Source organism: Calypte anna, chromosome W (genome assembly GCF_003957555.1).
Source record: "Calypte anna isolate BGI_N300 chromosome W, bCalAnn1_v1.p, whole genome shotgun sequence".
NCBI lineage: Eukaryota > Metazoa > Chordata > Aves > Apodiformes > Trochilidae > Calypte > Calypte anna.
The window spans coordinates 13,387,409-13,396,077 of NC_044276.1; the positions used below are offsets into that span (position 1 = coordinate 13,387,409).

Below are 8,669 nucleotides of genomic sequence, written 5' to 3' on the forward strand. Positions count from 1 at the left end.
GCAGCCCATTCCAATGCCTGATCACTCTCTCCGTAAAGAAATTCTTTCTAATATCTAACCTAAACTTCCCCTGGCACAACTTAAGACCATGCCCTCTTGTCTTGTTGAAAGTCGTCTGGCAAAAGAGACCAACGTCCACCCGGTTACAACCTCCTTTCAGGTAGTTGTAGACAGCGATGAGGTCTCCCCTGAGCCGCCTCTTCTTTAGGCTGAACAGCCCCAGCTCTCTCAGCCTCTCCTCATGGGGTCTGTGCTCGAGTCCCTTCACCAGCCTGGTTGCCCTCCTTTAGACCTGCTCCAGGACCTAGATATCCTTCCTGAACTGAGGGGCCCAGAACTGGTCACAGGACTCGAGGTGTGGCCTCACCAGGGCTGAGTACAGGGGCAGAATCACTTCCTTGGACCTGCTGGCGACGCTGTTCCGGATACAGGCCAGGATGCCATTGGCCTTCTTGGCCACCTGGGCACACTGCTGGCTCATGTTCAGCTTCCTGTTGATCCAGACTCCCAGGTCCCTTTCTGCCTGGCTGCTCTCCAGCCACTCTGTCCCCAGCCTGTAGCGCTGCATGGGGTTGTTGTGGCCAAAGTGCAGGACCCGGCACTTGGCCGTGTTAAACCTCATCCCATTGGAATCAGCCCAACTCTCCAGTCTGTCCAGGTCCCTCTGCAGAGCCCTCCTGCCTTCCAGTTGATCGACACTTCCCCCCAGCTTAGTGTCATCTGCGAATTTGCTGATGATGGACTCAATCCCCTCATCTAGATCATCAATGAAGATATTGAACAGAACCGGGCCCAACACTGATCCCTGGGGGACACCACTAGTGACCGGCTGCCAACTGGATGCAGCCCCGTTCAGCACCACTCTCTGGGCCTGGCCCTCCAGCCAGTTCTTAACCCAGCACAGGGTGCTCCTGTCCAAGCCACTGGCTGATAGTTTTTTCAGGAGAATGCTGTGGGAGACGGTGTCAAAGGCCTTGCTGAAGTCCAGGTAGACCACATCCACCGCCTTCCCCTCATCCACCAGTCGGGTCACCTGATCATAAAAGGAGATCAGGTTGGTCAGGCATGACCTGCCCTTCCTAAACCCATGCTGGCTGGGTCTGATCCCTTGCCCATCCTGCAGGTGCTGTGTGATTGCCCCCAGGATGATCTGTTCCATGACCCTGCCAGGCACTGAGGTCAGGCTGACGGGCCTGTAGTTTCCTGGGTCCTCTTTCCGGCCCTTTTTGTGGATTGGCAAGACATTCGCCAACTTCCAATCATCTGGGATGTCCCCAGTGAGCCAGGACTGTTGGTAGATGATAGAGAGAGGCTTGGCAAGCTCTTCTGCCAGCTCCTTCATTACCCTTGGGTGGATCCCATCTGGTCCCATAGACTTGTGGGGATCCAAGCATCTCAGTAGGTCACTGACTGTGTCCTTCAGGATTACAGGGGGGCTGTTTAGATTCATGTCACTTTCTATGAGCTCCAGAAGCCATCCATCTTCAGGGTAGCCTGTCTTTCTGCTGAAAACTGAGGTAAAGAAGGTGTTAAATACCTCAGCCTTTTCTTCATCTTTGACAACTATATTCCCACCCGTGTCCAGTAAAGGATGGATGTTTTCCTTGCCCCTTCTTTTGCTGCTGATGTATCTGTAGAAGGACTTTTTGTTATCCTTCACAGAGGTGGCGAGATTCCGTTCACATAGATCTTCAAGATCATAGATCTTGAAGCAGATATTAGATATGTGAATTTCTGTGCCAAATTCTCTATTACTGCCTGCTTTCAAAGAAAATGCTTCTGAGTGCTTTCCTGCAGTCTATTATTTCTTTCATAAACAAGGGAAGATGAGCAGGGCTCATCGACAGGGCTTTAAATTAGGTTTGAAGGGGGAAGGGGATAAAACTGACCACTAGAGATGAGCCTAGGGATGGCATGGTGATGTTAGGGTGTCGGAGGGTACGGGCTTATGGAGCAAAGAGATGACTCAATATGAGTTAGCAGCTAAGCTCAATTTTATTAAGCAAAGCGTTACATTTATATGGTCTTAGCACCTTCGTGGCTTATGTTGATTGGCTGTGTGTTACTGTTCACACACCTATTGTCATGTTGCGATAGGGTACTGCTTATCGTCCTTGTCCTGCTTTGCTGATTGCAGGCATCCTGTTTGCAACTTTTTATCTGCCATAACTTTCTTCTTCTCAGGGGCTCAGAGCTGGTTAAATACAACTGTTTATGTGCTGTCTATGCGATGCTTTCCCAGCCTATTATTCTTCTTTTCTGCTGCCAACTCCCTTATCTTTTGCACATAGCTGATCTTTTAATAACCTTGCTGCTAGGCCTCAAGGCCCTTAGATCACTCTGGCTAACGCTAATTAGTCAGGATTGCTCACATGTCCGTTTTCTTCCAAAAAACTCACAACAATTCCCCCTTTTTGTTTTTGAGCAATCTGGACTTGCTTCATCACACAAGATAACATGCTAATGATACATTGCCATAAACAACATACTAATAATACAAAAGCAATAATAACATACTAATAATCAAAACCAATAATAACAACTATAATTGATAAACCTTGTCTAATTAAATCTCTAAGCTATCCCCATATCCTTAAGCGATTTAACCATTCATTTAACCCAGTACATGCAACAGTTAATTTTTTCATGTTATCTTAATCGTTTTTGGTTGTGAATTGACTCTGAATGATCAGATAAATTCATGCAATACACTCCATCAAAGTCTTCACAAACATGACCTAAAAGCTAACAATAAAAAGTCAGTGGCAGTGTTGCCCGTAGTCAAGACACAAACCAACAGAGTCAGTTTATGCGGTGCTTTATTCGGGGCCCGGGAAACCTGAGGACTAGCGTCCCAAGTCAGGATTCCGGAGACCCTCGTTTTTGGTTCAGCTTTTATACTCTTTTACAACGAGGCCTACGTGCGGAACTTCAGTTACAAAACAGTTAAATACATCATGTAGATAACAATAGATAGACATCCCCAAACCACAAATCTTATACTTGTTTAACTTAAGCTATTGTTTAACTGACTCCCACCACCAACCCTTATCTTCAGTACAAAGTGTCAGTTTACTCTTCCTACATGTTCTATATGCTAATTCCTCTGATTATTGATCCCCTCTTCTCAGCACATTCCTTGCTAGTTTCCCAAGACCCGTTCCCAGGATCTGTTTTCCGGCCTGCTTGACCAGTCCAAACCTTAGCATAACTACTTCTAAATTTCTATTTCTTCCGCTACTTGCAACAAGTCCCCCCTTTTGAGCGTCCTTTGATCTTCGTTCACAAGGATGCTCAACCCCTCAAGCTGCTGGTTTTCTTGTTAGGTGGGTGGGGGTGAGTTGTCTTGTGGGAGGATCACTTCTCTTCGGGTCATGATCACCTGGTGAGGACCGTCCCATGTCTCCTTCAGTGGCTCCACTGACCAGTTCCTTATGTAGACTTGGTCTCCTGGAAGGATGTCGTGGACCGGATTTTCCAGGGGTAGGGGTCGGTTCCACTGCAACGCTCCTCTGAGTGCTGTAAGAGTCTTATTCAGAGACAACACATAATTTAATATCACCTGATCCCCCACCAAATGAGGGTCCCCCTGGTAAGTAGCATCATGGTAGGGTTTGCCGTACAAAATTTCGTACAGACTTACCCCTATCCTTTCCCTTGGTTTAATCCTAACTCTTAACAGAGCTAAAGGCAATGCCTGCGGCCACTGGATTTTTGCTTCTTGGCAAATTTTCTTAATTTGGTTTTTCAATGTTTGATTCATCCGCTCTACCTTACCACTTGATTGGGGTCTCCAGGGCGTGTGCAGATTCCAAGTTATTCCTAGCGTTACAGAAATCTCCTGCACGATCCCTGCAGTGAAATGAGGACCCCTATCGGATGATAGCCCTAACGGCACCCCAAATCTAGGGATGATTTCTTTCAAAAGTGTTTTTACCACTTCTTTTGCCTGATTGGTCCTGCAAGGGAAAGCTTCTGGTCATCCCGAGAATGTGCACACATACACCAACAGATATTTGTATGCTTGGGCCTTTGGTAACTCAGAGAAGTCTATTTGCCAATAATCTCCTGGTTGGGGACCTACCTGCAACTTACCCATTTGTACCTGCCTTCTTACCACTGGGTTGTTTTTGATACACACCGGACACATTGCGTTTACTCTTTTTGCCAATGTTAACATCTGGTTTGAGAATATTTCGTTTTTCAAAAATTTTACCATTGCCTCCGCACCCCAATGACACTTATTGTGTTCTGTTTCCAGTACTATCTTCATGATCCTTACCGGCAGGATCACCTGTCCTGTTGGGGTCACATACCAACCCTTGATGTTCTTTCGTGCCTGCAACATCCGAGCCAGCTTCTCGTCCTCTGGCGAGTAATGTGGTTTGTCTTCCATGTGCGCAGCGGCAGGGTTGCCCTGAGCCGGTAGCAAAGCTAATTGAGTCCATACTTCTCTGGCAACCTGCTTTGCCACTTGGTCCGCTTGTCGATTCCCTGGAACTCTTTTCCTGGATCGTTCCGATGTCCTTTGACGTGCATCACCGCAACTGCTGATGGTTTGTAAATCGCTTCCAGTAACATGATTATCTCTTCCCTGTGTTTGATTGACGACCCCTGCGAATTAAGAAGTCCCCGCTCCTTCCACAGAGCCCCATGCACATGTACTACTCCAAATGCATATTTGGAATCAGTCCATATGTTGACTTTCTTCCCTTGGCTCAGCACCAGGGCTCTTACCAGAGCCCAAATTTCTGCCTTCTGCGCTGACGTGCCCGGGGGCAATGCTTTTGCTTCCACTATCTGCTGCAAGGTGACCACTGCATACCCTGCATACCTGGTACCTTTTTCCACAAAGCTGGACCCGTCCGTGAACAGTTCCCAATCAGGGTCCGGCAGTGGCTCATCCTTCAGGTCCTTCCGGCTGGCGTACACGTGTTCGATTACCTCCACGCAGTCATGTTCCAGCTCTCCTTCTTCCTGGGTGGACCTGAGGAATTCTGCTGGGTTAAGGTGATTTGTTATTTTCAGCTCCACATCATCCTGTCCCCTCAATTGGGCCTGGTATTGGAGCATCCTGCTTGATGAGAGCCAATGGCCCCCCTTTTGTTCCAATACTGTTATGACCATGTGAGGTACATAAACTGTCATGTGCTTGCCCAATGTTAGCTTGCGTGCTTCTTGGATCAGGATTACTGTGGCTGCCACTGCTCTTAGGCATCCTGGCCATCCTCCACTTACTGAGTCCAATTGTTTAGAAAAGTACCCAATCGGCCTTTTCCAAGACCCCAGTTTTTGAGTGAGCACCCCCAAGGCTAACTTTTGCCTTTCATGTACATACAGTTGAAAGTCCTTGGTTAGATCCGGCAGGCCCAGGGCAGGTGCTTCCTTGAGGGCCTGTTTTAATTCCCGAAACGCTTTATCTTCCGTGGGTCCCCACTTAAATCTCGGTTCCTTCACAACCTCATACAGTGGTTTGGCTGTCAGCCCAAAGTCGGGGATCCACAGTCGACACCAGCCAATCATTCCTAGAAAAGATCTTAGTTCCTGATTATTGCGGGGCACTGGAATTGCACATATGGCTTGTATGCGATTTACTCCCAAACGACGAACTCCCTGCGAAATTTCACATCCTAAATAGATGACCTTTTGTTTGACCAGCTGTGCCTTTTCTCTGGATACCCGGTATCCAGCCTGTCCCAGCATATTCAGTAATGCAATGGTTAATTTGAGGCAGAGACCCTGTTCTGTGGTACCCAGGAAAATATCATCCACATACTGCAACACCACATAAGAGAAAGGCGAATCTTTTACCTGGGTAGTCTTCCATTCCTCAAGTTCCTTGGCCAGCTGGTTACCGAATATGGTGGGCGAGGATTTAAATCCTTGGGGAAGCCTGGTCCATGTGAGTTGGCGCTTCCGTCCCGTGTCGGGGTTCTCCCACTCGAATGCAAAGATGTTCCTGCTTTCAGGCGCCAGGGGTATGCAGAAGAAGGCATCCTTTAAATCGATTACTGTAAACTACTGAAATTTCTCAGAAACAGATGTTAACAATGTGTACGGATTTGCCACCACGGGATGTATATCTTTGGTGATAGAGTTGATTGCCCTTAGGTCCTGTACTAATCTGTAATTGCCGTTAGGCTTTTTGACCGGGAAGATAGGAGTGTTGAATTCAGATTCACACTCCTGCAAAATTCCTAAACCTAAGAATTGAGTTATCATGGGGGCTATTCCCTTCCTAGCTTCCAGACTGATGGGATACTGCCGTACCCTCACCGGCTGAGCCCTTTCTTTTAATTCCACTACCACTGGTACTGCCGCTTTTGATTTACCTGGGGTCCCTGTTTCCCAAACCCATGGCGCGACTGCTTGTTCAATTTCCTGTGGTATCTCTTCCTTCCCTACTTCTTTAATTACAAACAATTTTGCCAGGTTTTCCTCTGGTATTTCTAGTTTTACCCTACCCTTTTCAAAAATTATTCTTGCCTGCAATACTGAGAGCAAGTCTCTCCCGAGCAGAGACTCCGAGCTGTTTGGCATATACAGAAATTGATGATCAAATTCCTTTCCCCCAAATTTTATATCGAGTGGCCGCAGGAATGTTCTTTCTTCAACCTCCCCAGATACCCCAACAACCAACACCGTAGAGTCACTTAGAGGTCCCTTTAATTTGTTCATTGCCGAGTAACTAGCCCCTGTATCTATCCTGAATTCCATCGGTTCCCCTTCGACCTCTAAGATGACCTTCAGATCCCGGTCTAGTCAGCTCTGATTCTGGTAATTCCCCATCATGAAGGCTTGAGCGACACCTTGTGGACTTCCCGCGAACGGATTCATTCCGTTTGCTCCATTGCCCGGGAAGCCTCCGCCCATCGGGGTTCCCTGATTAAGTGGGCATTCATTTTTCCAGTGTCCCTGTCCTTTACAAAAGGCACACTGGTTAGGTCCTAACCTTCCGCGTCCCCCTGTACCCTGGTTCCCAAAGCCCCCGAAGCCTTTCCCCAATCCAGCGCCACCTCTCCTTCAGGGACCTCCCCGGCCACCGCGCCGGGCCCCACCGGCCCCGACGCGCAGACAGCCGCCCGCCCGTGCGGGGTGGCCGGGGAAGAGGCCCGTACCTCCCCCCCCTTCCGACGCCGCAGGCGCCCTTTCTCCTTTTCTGTAGAATCCATAATAGTGTGCAGCAACACCAGCAAATCATTCCAATCAGGATTCTGAGTTTTTATTACCATTTTCACAACCCGAGCCACTTTCTCAGGATTTTCCCTGTACGCCCCCGCCGATTGTTTCCATATTATTAAATCATTCGGTGAAAAAGGAACCTTTATCATCACCTTCCCTCCATCCGCTCCCACTGCCCCTCGCAGCGGAGCCATCAACTGAGGCTGCGAAAAACCACCTCCTTTCTCCAGCCTCCCTCTCCGAGTCTGCTCCGCAAGCGGCGTTCTCGGCTGATCAACCCAATCCTCCTGCTCTATCCCCTCCTCGGGTGAGGAAGGAAGAGGGACCCTAGCCGTATTTACCGGGGGAGCCTCAGGAGGTGGGAGCGGCGGCGCGCTCAGGGAGACCAACAAGGACACATCCTCCTCCTCCTCCGAGAACCGTATTTTACGCTCTTTACAACCAGGGCATTGATCACATTCTACTTTCATGGTTTTTAACACCAACAATCCACAAGCCTTTTGCCACTCAGGTTTTCCTTTCAGATAATAGAACAAATCCAAGTACTGTATCTCATCCCATTTCTCAGTTTCCCGCAAGAAACTCATCATAGGACTTAATATTTCAGGGGATATTGTACCATTCCGTGGCCACTGCATTCCCCCCGTTTCATATTCAGGCCACACATGATTACAATAATCAATCAAGGTTTTCCTCCGCAATTCCTGCCCAAAATTACCTTCTTTCCAATGTTTTAACAGACAGCCGAGAGGCGAATCCTCAGGAACATCATTGTCATTACAAGACAGAGCTCTGAAAGTTTTAAACGGCAGCATGCTGACACTTATACTTGCGCGCACTCACACACACACAAAACCAATATACAGCCGATTACCAAATTCCTATACCAAATACCAAACTTGCCTATACTCGTCGCCGCGAGTGGCAAGTGCTGGATCTGCACAGCTTTCTACTTGCTGTGTCTTACGACCAGCGCCTAGGCTTCCAAACAACCAACCCTTAATACCAACCGTCCTATAAGGAATAAAGCACCTTCGGGCTTACCTTATGGTCGTCCGTCAGGCGCGGGGTCGGGCACGGGTTGATGTCTCCTCCAGGAATCACCTGGTGCTGGCTTGGAGTGGATCAGCATGTGAACCGCCCCGGCCGCCTCCGGAGTCCCATCTGGGCCGCCAGAAAACTGTTGCCCGTAGTCAAGACACAAACCAACAGAGTCAGTTTATGCGGTGCTTTATTCGGGGCCCGGGAAACCTGAGGACTAGCGTCCCAAGTCAGGATTCCGGAGACCCTCGTTTTTGGTTCAGCTTTTATACTCTTTTACAACAAGGCCTACGTGCGGAACTTCAGTTACAAAACAGTTAAATACATCATGTAGATAACAATAGATAGACATCCCCAAACCACAAATCTTATACTTGTTTAACTTAAGCTATTGTTTAACTGACTCCCACCACCAACCCTTATCTTCAGTACAAAGTGTCAGTTTA

The 8,669-nt window shown here is 48.2% G+C and overlaps 1 long non-coding RNA gene across 1 annotated transcript; it reads right to left on the bottom strand.

The window, feature by feature from the left end:
- Positions 1-3,460: 3,460 nt before the first annotated feature.
- On the bottom strand, positions 3,461-8,253 carry LOC115600151. Its single transcript, XR_003988829.1, has 3 exons — positions 8,227-8,253; positions 7,901-7,974; positions 3,461-3,519 (listed from the first exon to the last, which is right to left on the bottom strand). It is a non-coding gene; the product is annotated as an uncharacterized LOC115600151 (long non-coding RNA).
- Between the last annotated feature and the right edge of the window lie 416 nt (positions 8,254-8,669).